General features: G+C 46.1%; 1 protein-coding gene across 1 annotated transcript in view; it reads right to left on the bottom strand.

Annotated features, from left to right (window-relative positions):
• Positions 1 to 7,378, bottom strand: part of dhrsx (dehydrogenase/reductase (SDR family) X-linked) — a 65,458-nt gene extending 58,080 nt beyond the window's left edge. The window contains exon 1 of the mRNA XM_079495539.1: positions 7,293 to 7,378. The gene's annotated coding sequence lies outside the window, so the exon portion shown is untranslated. The remainder of the gene's footprint in view (positions 1 to 7,292) is intronic.
• Between the last annotated feature and the right edge of the window lie 9,688 nt (positions 7,379 to 17,066).

Raw genomic sequence — 17,066 nt, 5'->3', positions numbered from 1 at the left:
GCAACCGAGCCTGACAAAGTCAAATGTTCACAGAAAAGAAAGAAAGAGAAAGAAACTGACTGGATTTTCAATTAGGGTTTGACGCAGGTCTGCCTCGAGCATCGAGAGACTCTGTGACACTGCATTTCTTTAGACTACTGTTTTGTCACAGACCATTTTGTATGGGTCATGAGTAAATATCTCCTGTTCTCTGTGTGTGTGTGTGTGTGTGTGTGTGTGTGTGTGTGTGTGTGTGTGTGTGTGTGTGTGTGTGTGTGTGTGTGTGTGTTGTGCATTTCCCCCGAAATGCGCAGACCCGTGGCCCTCCCTGCTGAGTCAGCGTACAACTCAGCAAACTATTCAATAAGATAGCTTTCTACAACTGAGTCAAGTTAGTTTTAAATGCATTTAAGGTATGGATTCCCATTTCAGATGGATCTCTCTCTCTCGCTCTCTCTCTCTCTCATCAAATCTCATTCTACTCAGCCCACATTCACATATATTCAATAAAGAGGCGTTTATAAATCGAGTCTAAATCTAGCTGAACACATCTTCAGGTATGGAACACACAGCAAACACCTCTCTGCTCATGTGTTTCCACATCAGTCGTGCTAATTTAAAAGTACCTGCAGTGTGTTCATTGTTCCACTAGGGGTCACTGTGGCTTTTTGACTCAATCCCCCAGGCCCATGATGCGCACGCACGGCACGCACGCACGCACACACACACACACACACACACACACACACACACACACACACACACACACACACACACACACACACACACACACACACACACACACACACACACACACACACACACACACACACACACACACACACACACACACACACACACACACACACACACACACACACACACACACACACACACACACACACACACACACACACACACACACACACACACACACACACACACACACACACACAGAGGTGTGTGTGTGCATGTGATCCAGTCCACTGGGAACCATACATTGTACAGCGGCTACAGCCCTCTTGTAATTTACACAGTCACGCCTCCTATAGTGGCCTACTGTTAATACTACCAGCACAGTGACAGGAGATTGGATGATAGGGTGTGTGTGGGGGGGGGGGGGGGGGGGGGGGGGGGGGGGCAATAAAGGGAGAGATGGAGTGAGAGAGGGAGGGAGGAAGGCGAGGGAAGAAAAGTGCGGAGATGGGAGAGAGAGAGATGGGGTGGGGAGAGAGCGAGAGAGAGAGGGAGAGAGAGAGAGATGGGGTGGAGGGAGAGAGAGAGAGAGAGGGAGAGAGAGAGAGATGGGGTGGAGGGAGAGAGAGAGAGAGAGAGAGAGAGAGAGAGAGAGAGAGAGAGAGAGAGAAGGCACATATAGCCGGCTGCCAGAGAAAGGCGATGAGAATGTCAAATAACACACCTTCACTGTAGATATAACCATGCCGATCATTGTCACACCAAAAGGGCTATCCCCTTTATGCACCCAGATTAAGTCATTGAGACCGGTCGATTCTACAAATGTCTTCTAAACTATAAATGTTGCTATATTATGTGGTGCTCAAACGTTTTCAACGACCCCCCCCCCCCCCCCCCCCCCTCCCAATATTTTGTTCCAGGTACCCCAGATGCAATGATTTGAGTTAAAAAGGCTTGTGTCCGTGTAGCTCAGTCGGTAGAGCTCTCGCCTTTGAACCACAAGTTCATGGGTTCGATCCCGGGCACCGCCAACTCAGCGTATGAGTAGCACGGCTTGGGTGTGGCAAGTCGTGCGGGAAGCACTGGGAGCTGATGGTAGGTGTGGCGCTCCATTTCAGCAATCCATCTCCAGGGGATGCATGCAATGGAGCCAGTAGCCTCTACTGTGGAGCCTATACTGACTGCGATTAGGAAACGCAGAAGTGAAATTACTGCCGCCGAAGAGAAAACATTGTGAAAACAGGAAGACTGAGGTTAGGTTTCTGGTTTAAGGACTTAAGGACTATCTTTGTTGAAGAAGAGTCTGGGCAATTATGTTCTAGTCATACCTACTGGTTGATAACATTCAAATCTGCTACTGTTATAGTACATTAGGACCAGACTCCAGTCCAGTGCCAGGTGGAGAAACCCGCTCCATTTTATTTGAGAGTATAACAATGATATCTGTATATTGGCTGCTCCCAGTCAGTCAGTCAGTCAGTCAGAGCTGCCTCAGCTGGCCCCGTTTCCCTCTCGGCCCAACGTGGAGCTGACACTGCCTTGAACCCCGGGCTCAGAATTCCACGGCGTCGGAGTGTTTGTTTTGACATGTGTGGGACGTCTGAAGGCCAGACGGACCCTCAGACATTCCTCCCAGCCAGGGCACAGACAGACAGGTAGCCTACACACCGCCTCAGTCTCAGGTGGAATGTGGAACTCGTGCAAACTGCCTGCACGGTTAAATTATTTGTTTTTTTTACCCCCCCCCCCCCCCCTCCCCCCCCCCCCCCCTCTTGCCAATAATGATTCCTATCCACACACATTTCTGTGTGTTGTCGCCGCTGTTGTAACTTGTATCCTATACCGACTCTATACCGACTGACCTGCCAGTGAGGAGCCCCCACCGGGAGGGCATATACTATATACTTACTATAGAGCCTTCGTCCTTCCGCCCTACACTCCCTGCTGACAGGTGTATATGGAGTATCATGTATCACCCTCGCCTCCCCCCGGCTTCGCTTCCCTGAACACGGGCCAATTGTGTTTTTGTAGAGGCAACGTCTAGCAGTGCTTCCCAAAGTGGGGTCCGGGGACCCCCAGGGGTCCTTGAGGAAGTTCCAGGGGGTCCCCAGCTAAATGATAGTTTGGAACCAAATGGACCCTATATGTCATATTAGTCAACTAAAATCTTGTGATATTTAGTTGACTAAAACATTTCAGATGATTAAAACTAAATGGAATTGTATTCAATAGACTTATTAGACTATGACTAAAAGTACGGTGAGGCCTGGAGGGTCATTAATGAAATGACCGGACGGAAGAGGACCAAGGAGGGACAGGTGGAGGGGCTCAGCCCTGAGGAAAGGGTGAACACCTGGTTTAACCATTTCCAAAGGTTGCTGGGAACAACAGTTGGAGAGGAGGAAGACATACCACCATTCTTCCAGAACCTCAACATCGATGATGGCCCCTTCACGGTCAGTGAGTTTGTCACGGCGAAAGCCACACTGAGAGTGGGCAAAAGTGCTGGGCTGGACGGCATCCCCCCAGAGGTCGTAAAGAACTGTGGGCTTGACAACATCATCCTACAGTTCTGTAACCTCGCCTTGCTAAACAACAAGCAGCCTGACATATGGTATCTCTCCAACATCATCCCGGTGCCCAAGGCTGGGGACCTCTCGAAGCCAGACAACTACCGAGGCATCAATTTGTGCATCAGCGCAAGCTCACAATGTGCATTGTGAGATTCGGGGACCCCCAGGGGTCCTTGAGGGAGTTCCAGGGGGTCCCCAACTAAATGATAGTTAAGAACCAAATGGACCGTTATGGGACTGTAACGCAGAGAGTGTAACGGGTCCATTTGGTTCCATTTGTACACTCTCAGAGTTAAATTAACAGTAATTTTACAATATACTGTACATTGGGGTCCCAGCTATTTGCGGCAAAGAGATTAGTAGAAGGAAATCAGAGCACACCAAATACAGAGCAAACCTCAGGTACGTTTCACTGATTATAGAGGAGTCTAAAATGGTTATAAAGAGCTTTTCCACAGATAATGTATGCCGTTCTCTTATCTACATGTCACACAATATGGCCTAGTATGTGCAAAAAAGGGGAAAGGAATCAACATCAGGTGAGTGTGTTGGAGTGAAAACAAAGGTTCTTGTGTGGATTTGGCTCCTATTTCCGTGGCTATATAGGGAGCTTTGAACAATGAATATTTGAATAATGAATATGTTTCATAAGATGGTGGTCGTTGCAGGTCCCTGCATGCGGTTACAATACATAACCATAGTTTTGTGCTAGGACAGAAAAATATCACTGCATTCTCAACTTTTTCAGGCCGTGACCCTTTTTGAGGCGGAGAAAATGAAAGCCTGGGTACCGAGGCTGCCGTGACCCCCCCCCTGATTAGCACTTGGAATTGAGTTAGTTTGACCTGGTTCCATAGATCAGTGCATGGTTCCCAAACTTTCTCATGTCAAGGATCCCCAAAATGGGACGTGCAGAGAGTGTTAGAGAGGCAGGGGCTGAAATCCCGTAAGAGGGCACTTTTGGACAAAAATAGCGAAAATAGCAGATCTACAAGCTCTCAACGCGTCGAAGCTATTTTCGGGACGCAACCCAGCACTCTTTAGCTAGTGGAGATGTTCAATGCAAAATGCTGTGTTCAAGTTCAGTAGACTCGGCATTCTCCTGAATGCTGCCTTCCGGCATGGCATGGAAAGGAGTGGCATTTGCATTCCTTTCACCATAGTAAATGCTGCATTCGTGGTCTGGAAAGGGCAGTTGTTTCACAGGGCAAAAGGGCAGGGGCTGAAGCCCCCTTTGATGTCTATGTGTGCACGTCCCTGCTCCCAAATGATGTGCCCGCTGGGAGAAGTGGTGTGTCATTAACAGACTTCACCACTGGTGGAGCCACTGATCATATTAAGCAGAATGGCTTTGGAGAATAATCAAAGTGGTCACGCAACAGTTAGCACCCATTATGACGAGTGGAGCAGCCATGCTTCAACAGTTAGCAGCCAGCAGCCATTAGGAGTGTGGACCTATGCTTCAGAGCAGTTTGCCCCATGCCACAGCAGCTGGTGGCACTTAAGGTTCTGTGACAGCTATGAGCGTGTTGATTTTTCATCCAAAAACTGTGTGTGTGTGTGTGTGTGTGTGTGTGTGTGTGTGTGTGTGTGTGTGTGTGTGTGTGTGTGTGTGTGTGTGTGCACCACTGCATGTCTGAGATAACCCCTGCCTGTGGTGGTCGACTTGACGCACGCACGCACGCACGCACGCACGCACGCACGCACGCACGCACGCACACAGACCCATGCATGCAATGCACACTCTGATTGAAACTTAATGAATGTATTTTATTAAGCAAAAAATTAAATTAGCCACAGTGCTTCACTGCTTGGAGCAAACATCTAGAAAGCAGGAAACACGTCAAGCAAACATTGCTTTAATGTTTTCCTTTTCACACTCTGGGAGCGCTTTGCAATAAACAAATTCTACGAGTGTTTCCCTCGTTTTTTTAATATGAGGCGAGTACGAGTTTCAGGCTAAACCAGTGCAACTCGAACTTTGAGTAGCCTACCACTCACAAAAGGAGCCCCAAAACAATGTATTTATCCGTGGAGTGGAGGACACACATTTGAACATATCTTGTGCTAGGAATAATCCCCCCTATTAGATTTGTTGTTCAAATGTTTCAAAGACATTCCACATTTTTTCAAGATTTCCTTTAAATTAGACAATGTAAATATAGGCTCAAAATGGTTAACTGTTCTTGCTGGGGATGCCCTGGAACCCCCTAGGGGACCCCTAACCCCCCCTATACCTAAATACACCTATACCGCCAATGGATGCAATGGATATTTAAATATATTATACTGTAAAAAAAATGAATAAGAAAGAAGTAGAAAGATGCAATTTTGATAACTTACAAGGAGTACACGTTAACGCTGAAATAGCGTTAGAGGCCCTTCGACATGCCACTCAAATTGGGTGTTTTAGATTGCACGCACGCACGCACGCACGCACGCACGCACGCACGCACGCACGCACGCACGCACGCACGCACGCACGCACACCTATTATGACTAATAAAAGCTTGATACAGTTTGAAACAACCAGCCAGCGCTGGGCTGACTTCACAGCAGCAGTGCAATTTCAGAAAGTGGTCAGCTTCAATGCATTGTCTGTCACGGAGAGGAGCGACCACGGCTTTCCCCAAGAGACAGAGCCAGCAAAATGTTGAGTGGTGGCCACACTGGCCAGGCAAGAGTGGCAGGCAGCCAAACAGAGGCGTGCTTTTGTCTGAAGTAGACATGGAATAGGTTTGTTCACTCCACACCAAAAACACATAAAAACACACAAAACATTATGTATTTTCTCAAAAACACAATAGCTGCACGGTAAACAGTTTACATGAAGAGAAGGAAACAATGAAATACTAATCACATGACCCAAAAAAATAGTCAGAATGCAAAATGTACCCAAAGAGCCATTTTGAATCCATCTGCATCACTTAGGCTAACAAATCAAATGCGTCTTTGACACCTGTTGAATTTAAACATCCATCGTGCTTCCTGATACAGCGAATTAAATGACAATGAAGCACAAGGTTTGATTCTTGTTCTAAAACCATCTCAGGACCGATCAGTGTCGAGGTGCAGGCCCAACATCAAATGGAGAAGGGTGGGGCAGAGAAAGGTCCTTATTACCCTGTCACAACTCACTACCTCCAACACCACAACACACCACACACAATAATATATGTATTAGTATGCAATGATACCCAACTAAAAGTCACACACAGGCTGACAGAAGTGACCAATAATGTTACCCTGTCACAACTCACTACCTCCAACACCACAACACACCACACACAATAATATATGTATTAGTATGCAATGATACCCAACTAAAAGGCACACACAGGCTGACAGAAGTGACCAATAATGTTACCCTGTCACAACTCACTACCTCCAACACCACAACACACCACACACAATAATATATGTATTAGTATGCAATGATACCCAACTAAAAGTCACACACAGGCTGACAGAAGTGACCAATAATGTTACCCTGTCACAACTCACTATCTCCAACACCACAACACACCGCACACAATAATATATGTATTAGTATGCAATGATACCCAACTAAAAGTCACACACAGGCTGACAGAAGTGACCAATAATGTTACCCTGTCACAACTCACTACCTCCAACACCACAACACACCACACACAATAATATATGTATTAGTATGCAATGATACCCAACTAAAAGTCACACACAGGCTGACAGAAGTGACCAATAATGTTACCCTGTCACAACTCACTACCTCCAACACCACAACACACTAAAGATCCATGCACATCAGTTTTCCATTCCTGTGATCAAGACAGGAACAGTCACTGAACATGATACAGTACGTATGCCACCCAATCACTGGGACCTAATATGGCAGCAATGCCTGAATCAAATCATACACGACAACATACAACACAACATCAACAGAGCAACAACCTGAATGACATCTCCACACAGGCAGCAGACAACACAAGAAGCAGCAGCAGAGAGAGAGAGAGAGAGAGAGAGAGAGAGAGAGAGAGAGAGAGAAATAAAGGTTCCTACTTTGAGCCGTCTTCTACTTGACTTCAGTAGTGTGATGGCCAGGGTCAAACTTTGGAACCCAAATACAGCGATAGAGCCGCCCTCTCTCTCTCTCTCTAGTTCGTCCTCGGACAAGCCCTCCAGCGGTGTCTCCAGTCCAGTCATCTCCATCCTCAAGACCAGACGAGAAGAAGCTGAGCTTAGTGTTGACGTCTGCATGGGCTCTGGTACCTTAATTCGCTCTGATAACATGGGCCATGGCTCCTATATCGGAGTACGTTGGGAGGGACACCATAAGCCTTGAGAAAGAAAGAAAGAAAGAAAGAAAGAAAGAAAGAAAGAGATTGATTGGATTGAAACTCTATAACAGTATGCAGAATGGATACATTTCAAACGAAAGCACAAGTCAAATTAGTCAATACAAAACATTACTGTGGACGAAACGCATTACACTTCATGTTTACAACAGGGTCCACCAAACGCAGACGTTGTTGCCTGGATCAACGACAGCGATTCATTTCATTCATAAAATCCACAGGTGAACAGCTGACTTTACTATGACTGACTGTAACATGTAACTTAGCATGTAGAATTATTATTTTAATCAACGTTTGCCTGTTATCTCGTAGCCTACCATATGATTCATGAGGCCTACAGCATGGAAATGTGGACAAAGATATAGTCTGGGGCGAGAGGCTAAATCTAATCATGGTGGTATATGGCTCAAATGCAGAATAAATAATGGACCTTATATGAAAAGGGTTGAAAGAAAACCACTGCTTTACAGGTAGGCTCTGTCTGAACTCACTTAACTTTATAAGCTGGTGACCGTGTGATTGTGTGAACAGTAGATAGCAGGTGTGTTAATGACGCATCACGTCAAATCAGAGTCAGCTGGGCGCTGATGGTGTGTGTGTGTGTGTGTAATTATAGTATAGCCTAGTTAATTTAGCAATGCAGTAGACTACAAGAGCAGGCTATCGTCTGTAACAGCTTACTTATAGGCTATAGGCCTATTGTATTTTCTACCTTGAAAAGGGTCGCAATATAATAAGCAGCTGCTAATAATAATAATAATAATAATAATAATAAGCAAACCCAGCATATAAATAAAAGCTTCAATGTTTGCTTACCTTTGTCATCTTCTTACCCCAAAAGGCCGACATTCAAAGTGCAGCTGTTTCTCTACTTCTGTTTGTTTGTATGTTTAGGGTACCAACAGGGGGCGCTGTTGCACCACTCACTTCAGACAGGTCTGATTTTAATGTTTTTGCACCATAGGTTTCAGTGATCAATCTTTTCATCAGGCCTATACATAAGCAGCATGTATGTGGGCAGCAGCCTACGGTAGTTAGGTAGACTACTTTGAGTACTGAGTAGGACTAAATTGAATGTACTTCCAGTTCCGGTACATGTTTTCAAATATTTTATTTTATATAAAGAATTCTCTCTCACACGTATATACGCCAGTGTGTGCCAGTGATTACTTTCCCCTGAAACTGCATGGCCCCCGTAAAAATAAAAAAAGTCTGAGACTATCACAAAGTAGCAGTTTTTGTATCGACTTGTGCTTCCATTTGAAATGTACCCATTCTATATACTGTGAAATGAAATAATAATATAAAATCAATCAATCAATCAAAACTGGCCCCCGTAAAAAAAAGAAAGAAAGTCTGACTTTTACAAAGTAGCAGTATTTGTATTGAATTGTAACCTCCATTTGAAATTTACCCATTCTACATACTGTGAAATAAAATATTACGACGAGAGACCCAGAAGTGAATTCCCCGTTCATTTTCCCCATAGGCTTTTCAAAAAGTATTTATTGAAAGACGTTTATGCCAAAGCGGACAAAGTGGACAAAGCCAACTCGAGTTGTGACAAATCATGACAACAAACACAATATTTTGGGCTAAAAAATGTCAGCACTTGCGCGGGAAACTGGGTTCAAATCCGGGGTAGAAGCGACACACTGACGACAGTATGTCGTCGGGTGTTGCACGTCAAATAGCTGATCACCTGCAAGCTCAAAACACATCGAATTGTGAGCTTGTAGATCGGCAAAAAGATTTTTATTTTATTTTTTTTACATCTTTTAAAGATTTTCCCCTCATAATGACGTGGCCCAAAATACAGGGCTGCCAGGGTGAATGTGGTTAAAAGCTAGATGACAGCATATTTAGCGTCATCAGAAAGTTGGGGACATCACAGTGACCACGGAGCCACAGAGAGGAGGAAGACATGCTTTCATTACCGTGGAATCTCAACATCCACGCCATGTTCCCATGGCACACGAGTGGAGAGAGAGAGAGAGAGAGAGAGATCACGATCTGTCTGTAGGGATTGTCTTTCTCTTAACCCATATGCAATTTAGGCCACCGTTTCCCAAACAGTGGGTCGGGTGTGCATGTCTGGGACCCACTGTTTGGGGAAAAATAAATATGTATTTGAAAACATTTTAAAAGCGTTTAAAAAGGGTTACAAAAAAAGGTATTGGGCTATCATAAAAAATAAAATAAAAAATCCAAATAAATAAATAAAAAGGTTTAGGAGGTGGTGAAAATAGCAGATCTACTACGAGCTCATAGATCTGCTATAGTTTCACTAGTTTGGACCAAAACAGGTTGGGAACCACTGCATTAGGCAGCCATATTGGAAAGAAATTACTTGATTCACAGGTGGTCTCTTACAATTATTCTCATGAAGGCTCTGTTCCATTGGACCACACACTTTGAGACATGTTTCCAGACTAGAGAGCCAGCATGGACAATATCAGCACCTCGACTTTGTTTGACCAGAATGGAACACGTACCCTTCACAACACAAAGACGTATGCCTATAAGGAAGAGGCCCAATTTCTTTCCAATATTGACGGTGTTGCAGCAGCAAGGCCCAGAGGGTTCCACCACTGAAGGCTAGGGGAGGCTTTGATTCGTCAAATCAATTGAAACAAAACCAGACAATCATAAATTAGATCACACAGCTGCCCGCCCTCCGCTGTTTCACTTATAGTTCCGTGGCATATGGGCCAAGAATATGCCCCTGATGAATAGAAATAACCTCAAGGAACCTCTTCTCTGCTGATTTATTGCGATGTATTGTCATCCATTTGCATAATATTCCATTACATTACATTACATTACATTACAGTCATTTAGCAGACGCTTTTATCCAAAGCGACTTACAATAAGTGTATTCAACATAGGTAGGGAACAAAAACTACTAATCACCAGAAGTCTTTAGTGCATTTTCTGCAAAAACAAGCAACCAAGAGTATACCTAGCGCTAAGGTAAAAGTGCAATATATCAGCTACCTATTTCCTTAACCGGATGAGACAAAATAGCTAAATCAAATGAGCATGAGCTAAAACAATTAAGTGTATCGACTAAACAAGATCCAATAAACAATACAACAATAGAAAACAAACGTTCGTACAACTAGTTAACAACAAGTAGGTCAGGCAGAGAGGAAGGGTAGTGTTTCCTGAAGAGGTGGGTTTTCAACCTGCGGCGAAATATGGGCAGTGACTCTGCTGTCCTAACATCAGTGGGGAGTTCATTCCACCACTGTGGGGCCAGAACAGAAAAGAGTCGTGACCGTGTGGATCGGCCAGAAGGACCCTTGAGTGACGAGGCAATCAGTCGCCCCGAGGTGGCAGACCGAAGTGGTCGGGCAGGGGTGTAGGCATCGACCATAGCCCGGAGATAGGAAGGAGCTGTTCCTTTCACTGCCCTATAGGCTAACACCAGGGTTTTGAACTGGATGCGGGCCGCTACGGGGAGCCAGTGTAGAGAACGGAGAAGGATGGTTGTGTGGGAGAACTTGGGGCGGTTGAACACCAGACGAGCCGCAGCTTTCTGAACAAGCTCCAGAGGTCTGATGGCAGATGCCGGAGCACCAGCAAGGAGGGAGTTGCAGTAGTCCAGGCGGGAGATGACGAGAGCCTGGATGAGCACCTGGGCTGCCTTCTCCGTGAGGAAGGGGCGAATCCTCCTGATGTTGTAGAGGAGGAATCTGCAGGACCTTGTCACTGATGCGATGTTTGCCGAGAACGTCAGTTGATCGTCCAGGGTCACACCCAGATTTTTCGCAGTCCGAGTTGAGGTCACCACAGCATTATCAATGGTGATGGCCATGTCTCGGTGCGGACAGCCCTTCCCCGGGAGGAACATCAGCTCGGTCTTGTCCAGGTTGAGCTTCAGGTGGTTTGTCGACATCCACGCCGAGATGTCAGCCAGACAAGCAGCAATGCGTGCCTCCACTTGGGTATCAGAGGGGGGGAATGAGAGGATCAGCTGGGTGTCATCGGCATAGCAGTGGTAGGAAAAGCCATGGGAGTGGATGACAGCACCCAGAGATGTAGTGTAGAGAGAGAAAAGAAGAGGACCCAGAACCGAGCCTTGGGGAACCCCAGTTGTGAGCCTGTGTGGTTCTGACACAGACCCTCTCAGCATCACCTGGTAGGAGCGACCCGTCAGGTAGGATGCAAACAGGGAGAGTACAGAGCCTGAGACACCCATCCCCTCGAGGGTGGAGAGGAGGATCTGATGGTTCACCGTGTCGAACGCTGCAGACAGGTCCAGGAGTATCAGGACGGAGGAGAGAGAGTTCGCTCTAGCGGCATGGAGCGACTCCGTCACTGCCAGCAGGGCAGTCTCTGTCGAGTGACCCACTTTGAAACCAGACTGGTTGGAGTCCAGGAGGTTGTTCTGGTGGAGATAGGAGGACAGTTGTTTAAAGACAGCACGTTCGAGAGTTTTAGATAGGAAGGATAGAAGGGAAACCGGTCTGTAGTTCTTGATCTCAGAGGGGTCAAGTGTCGGTTTCTTCAGGAGGGGGGTGACTCTGGCAGTCTTGAAAGTAGAGGGAAAGTAGCCAGATGTCAGAGAGGTGTTAATAAGGTGGGTTAAGAAGGGAAGAAGTTCAGGTGCAATAGACTGCAACAGAGTGGATGGGACCGGGTCCAGAGAGCATGAGGTGGGGCGACTAGAGCTAACAAGGAGAAGGACCTCGTTAGGGGAGAGGGGAGAGAAGTGGGATAGAGAGGGGATGGGGGGGGGAAGAGGAGTAGATGAAGGTAGAGAGGGGGGGGTGGCAGGCAGACGGGTGTGGGCAGTGCGCAGGGCACCAGCCGGGGGAGGAGGGAAGGAGGATCGGATATCGTTCACCTTCTTGTCAAAGAAGTTGGCGAAATCGTCAGGGAGGAGGGACGAGGAGGGAGGAGGGGGTGGTGGTTGTAGGAGAGAGGAGAAAGTTTCAAAGAGTTTTTTAGGGTTGGAAGCAGAAGCCTGAATTTTAGTGCAGAAAAAAGCAGCTTTAGCAGCTGATAGAGAGGAGGAAAAAGTAGAAATGAGAGATTGGAAGGTGAGAAGGTCCTCCGGGAGGTTGCCCTTTCTCCATTTGCGCTCAGCCGCTCTCAGGCTCCGTCTCTCAGTCCGCACTGAGTCCGACAACCAGGGGGCAGGTGGAGTTTGGCGTGCAGGCCTGGTGGTGAGGGGACAGAGATGGTCGAGAGAAGAGGATAGAGTAGAGAAAAGAAGATCTGTGGCGGTATCAGGGGATAGAAGGGCAAAGGATTCAGGGGCAGGGAGAGCAGAGAGAACAGAAGAGGAAAGATCAGTGGAGGAAAGTGAGCGAAGATTGTGACGTGAGGAAATCATGTGGGTAGGGAGGGGCTGTGAGGGGGGAGAGGAGAGAGAGAGAGAGTAGGACATGAAGTAGTGATCAGAGAGTTTCTTACCCTTTTCACTGGAAAGAGGAGTGACAGACAGGTTAGCAATAGAGCAGCCTCTGGTGAAGATCAGGTCCAGTTGGTTGCCCGCCTCATGGGTAGGAGGAGATGGGGAAATAACTAGGTCAAAGGCGGCGAGAAACGAAAGTAGTGGGTCTAGCTGCTTCTCAGTCGGGAGGTTGAAGTCACCCAGAAGGATGAATCCAGAGCCATCGACAGGGAAGTGGGAGACTAGATGGTCCAGCTCCTCCAGGAAGCCACCAGCAGGGCCCGGTGGGCGATAAACAGCTGCAATGGTGAGCTTGACTGGATGAGAAACAGTGACCACATGAAATTCAAATGAGGTAGGAGAGAATAGTGACAGTGAAACAGGAGAGTATTTCCATTTTCTGGAAATGAGCAGACCAACCCCACCACCTGTCCGCACGGCTCTGGGAGTGTGAGAGAAAGAGTACACATCTGACAGAGCCGCGGGCGTAGCCGTGTTTTCTGGTCTGATCCAGGTCTCAGTCAGAGCAAGGAAGTTAAGGGAGAGCAAGGATGCGTAGGCTGAGATGAAAGCAGATTTGCCTTCCACCACAGCCGAGTGGCAATTCCAAAGCCCTCCCGTTACCACTTGCTCGACGTGAGTTGAAAGAGTAGGATAGATGAGATTAGTTGTGTCGCGACATCTGGGTGTAACCCAGTGTTTGTGCGACCGCCAGGAAGAAGAGAGGACAGGAATAGGAAGAAAACACATTGTAGATCACTAAACATATACTACAATACACTACTATATCTATCACACTACTATATATGTCACTAATCAATGCTACAGCTTATCGTTCAGTGACGAAGTCGGACTTTGACAAAGTCGCCTGTCGCCTTTGTTCGCCTGGCCTTGACAAAGTCGCCTGTCGCCTTTGTTCGCCTGGCCTTGACAAAGTCGCCTGTCGCCTTTGTTCGCCTGGCCTTGACAAAGTCGCCTGTCGCCTTTGTTCGCCTGGCCTTGACAAAGTCGCCTGTCGCCTTTGTTCGCCTGGCCTTGACAAAGTCGCCTGTCGCCTTTGTTCGCCTGGCCTTGACAAAGTCGCCTGTCGCCTTTGTTCGCCTGGCCTTGACAAAGTCGCCTGTCGCCTTTGTTCGCCTGGCCTTCGTTTGCTGGCCGCCGCTTAACAGCTGACGCTTTCACCTGGTGGTATAAGGCCAATCCAACTGATTGCTAATCGTCTGCCAGGAGTGCTGGCTAAACCACTCACTTCACACTTCACAAGGAAATCAAGTGGCCTATACTACTTATCAAGTGGCCTATTACAGGGTGAAACTAATTAAACTAGTCTACTAGCCTACTGTTTGAACACAAACAATACAACTATAAACTACTGACTACCACACAAGCTAATAATATAATACTAATACAAAAGCACTTAGATTAACACTAACAGCAGTTTGCTAAAATACAGAATAATGCTACTTACTCAACTAGACAGGTCAGGAGCTCTGTTCACTTCAAATGTTGGTTATACACTGTGCAACTTCACGATCTGTACCTTTCCTCTTCTACCCCGCAGATTTGAACCTGGTTTGCTGGAATGTTTTGCCATTGAGCTAATAGAGCCTGCCCTGCTTGCTCAGGGTGATTGATTGATTGATTGATTGATTGATTGATTTATTGATTGATAATGTTTTAGACAATAAGATGCAAACAGTAAGGGTACAGTCAAGCACAGCATTGGTCCAAAAGATACGGCATTAGACACGATCTGAACTTCAGATTATCCGCACTTTAGAATATAACTTATTCTAAAGTATAAAATAATGCTTTTTAGCTAAAATCTAAAATGACACAGATGCTTTCTTGGTTTTAATGGGTTAATGCTGCATTCAGCTGCTGGCAAGGTAACGGGGTCACACATGATGGGGACAGGTGGTCCCAATGTGTGAGCTGCTGTTCCGCTTTGTGTCTGTCTGTCTAGCCGAGGTCACAGACAGACAACTCTATAATAGCTGGAGGTCACCGCAGAGCAGAGGGCCATAAAGTATGCATGTTTAGCTGACATGCGGGTGCTTCCTCAGCCTTCCTGTATGTGTACCATATGGAGGGCAGCCACGTGTGACTGCATGCAGCTCCGTCCCATTTTCATGGGAAACTTGGAAAATAAAGGGCTTGTATTAGAGCTCGTCTTGCCTTGCCAGTGTGGTACCCTACGCATGCATTGCGTAGAATCAACGCAAAAAGCAAGCAAATTGTGCTGCAGTAATCGAACCCTAAACCAGCCTAAAACATTGCACAAGTTAAACAGCACTTAGTACGGGTCTTCTCGGATCCACTCTGGTAACATAATGATAGACAGACCCGAGTTCCACGGGAATATAGGCGACCCGGGCCCGAGTGATTATTATGATAAAACATAAATCCGACCTGTACATATCCTGTCGGGTACTTTCACAAGCGAGGGGGCTTTGTAATAATAATCCAAATCTACAAAGTAACTATAGTAACTAAGAACACGTTTTCAAATAATTGTAGTGGAGTAAAAGTACAAAATGTGTCTCTGAGATGTAGTGGAGAAGAAGTAAAAGTACCTCAAAATTGTACTACGATATTTAAGTAAATTTCCACCACTGCATTTCTGTCAGATCAGAAAACTGGTGCACTACCCAACACCCGAACACCCCCACCCCAATCCATCCATCCATCCAGATGTTTCTTCTCTCTGCATGGGAAAGGAGACCGTGACTGCATCATAATTCCCACAGCAAGGGTTGGAAGGTGGTGACGTAAGCGCTCCTTCATCCGAAATGCAGAGTCGAGTATTTTCTCAGCCTTTTAAAGTGCTCTCTGATGATCCACTTGGCTCCTTTGAAGAATGTCACGAGAAGAATAACTGGGTCGCTCTGAACTCACCGCGCGCAGCGTCTCTGCGTACGTTACTTAGAGTATATATGAGGTACGTTATCGTGCAGTAAGCAGTAAGGTGAAGAATGCTAAGATAAGTTTTATCTTAGTATTCTTGACTTTACAGAGTACCGAAGTCCCGACTACCCTCGCTCATCATCACTATGGTCACAGAAGTAATTTTTCTGTGGAGAATAGTATTGTATATGTCATTATACATGTTGATGAATTGAATACCCTATTATTAGTATTAGTTGCAACCATAGGTCGCATTTACTATGAAAACCTGCATTTCCCGTCCGTCACCCATGCCTCCATATATGGTCATGCCTCGTGACATCTTGTCTCCATATAATATATGGAGACATGTTACGAGGCGTGACCATAAATCATTTCTCCATATATGGTCACGCCTCGTGACATTACGTCATCATGAAGACCCTTACAGTAGATATCCATATATGGCCATCTCCATATATGAAGATCACGACACTGACCTCATCTAACCCTGGATAACCATACATGGAGAAGACTAGATCATCACCTATCTGCATATATGGAGCCGGCCAACAACTCTCCATCTGACCTCAAACCCTTAGATCTCCATATATGGAGCTGACCTGTTCTGACATTCCACATGTTGATCCTCCCCCACCCGTCCTTCCTGTTCTGACATTCCATACTGTATGTTGATCTGACACTCAAGACAAGCTCCATATATGGCCAGTACAGAATTAATTCCATATGTTGATCTGATCATGCCAAAGTGCCAACGCTCGCCCAGAAGTCTGCCCTCACCCAGGCGACGCGTGCACGTGACCTCGCCCTTTAGGGCCAGGGCATCTTACTGGTATTAGTAGTAGTAGTATTACAATCATTATTTCAAAGTCCTATGCCTGCTATTTCACAGTTTGCACACAAAGCCTATAGTCATCGTTTTACTTTAAATCTTCTTTACTGTCACCTAGCTCAGCAATAATCAAGTTCCAAAGTGCCAAAGTATTTCCTTTGTTTTTGGGTAGAAAATATTTTATTAAAATATGTAAAAAACAAACCAAAAAAAAGTCCTACGCACCAGTCTGTCGAAGACTTAAAACAGTAATTTACAAATGAGGACAAGGCTGCAGACATCGCATCAGCATCTTTAATTTACTGATTCAGAGAGAGAGATGACACACGCAGCGG

The sequence above is a fragment of the Electrona antarctica genome, assembly GCF_951216825.1.
Source record: "Electrona antarctica genome assembly, chromosome: 24".
NCBI lineage: Eukaryota > Metazoa > Chordata > Actinopteri > Myctophiformes > Myctophidae > Electrona > Electrona antarctica.
This window is presented reverse-complemented; position numbering and strand designations above follow the sequence as displayed.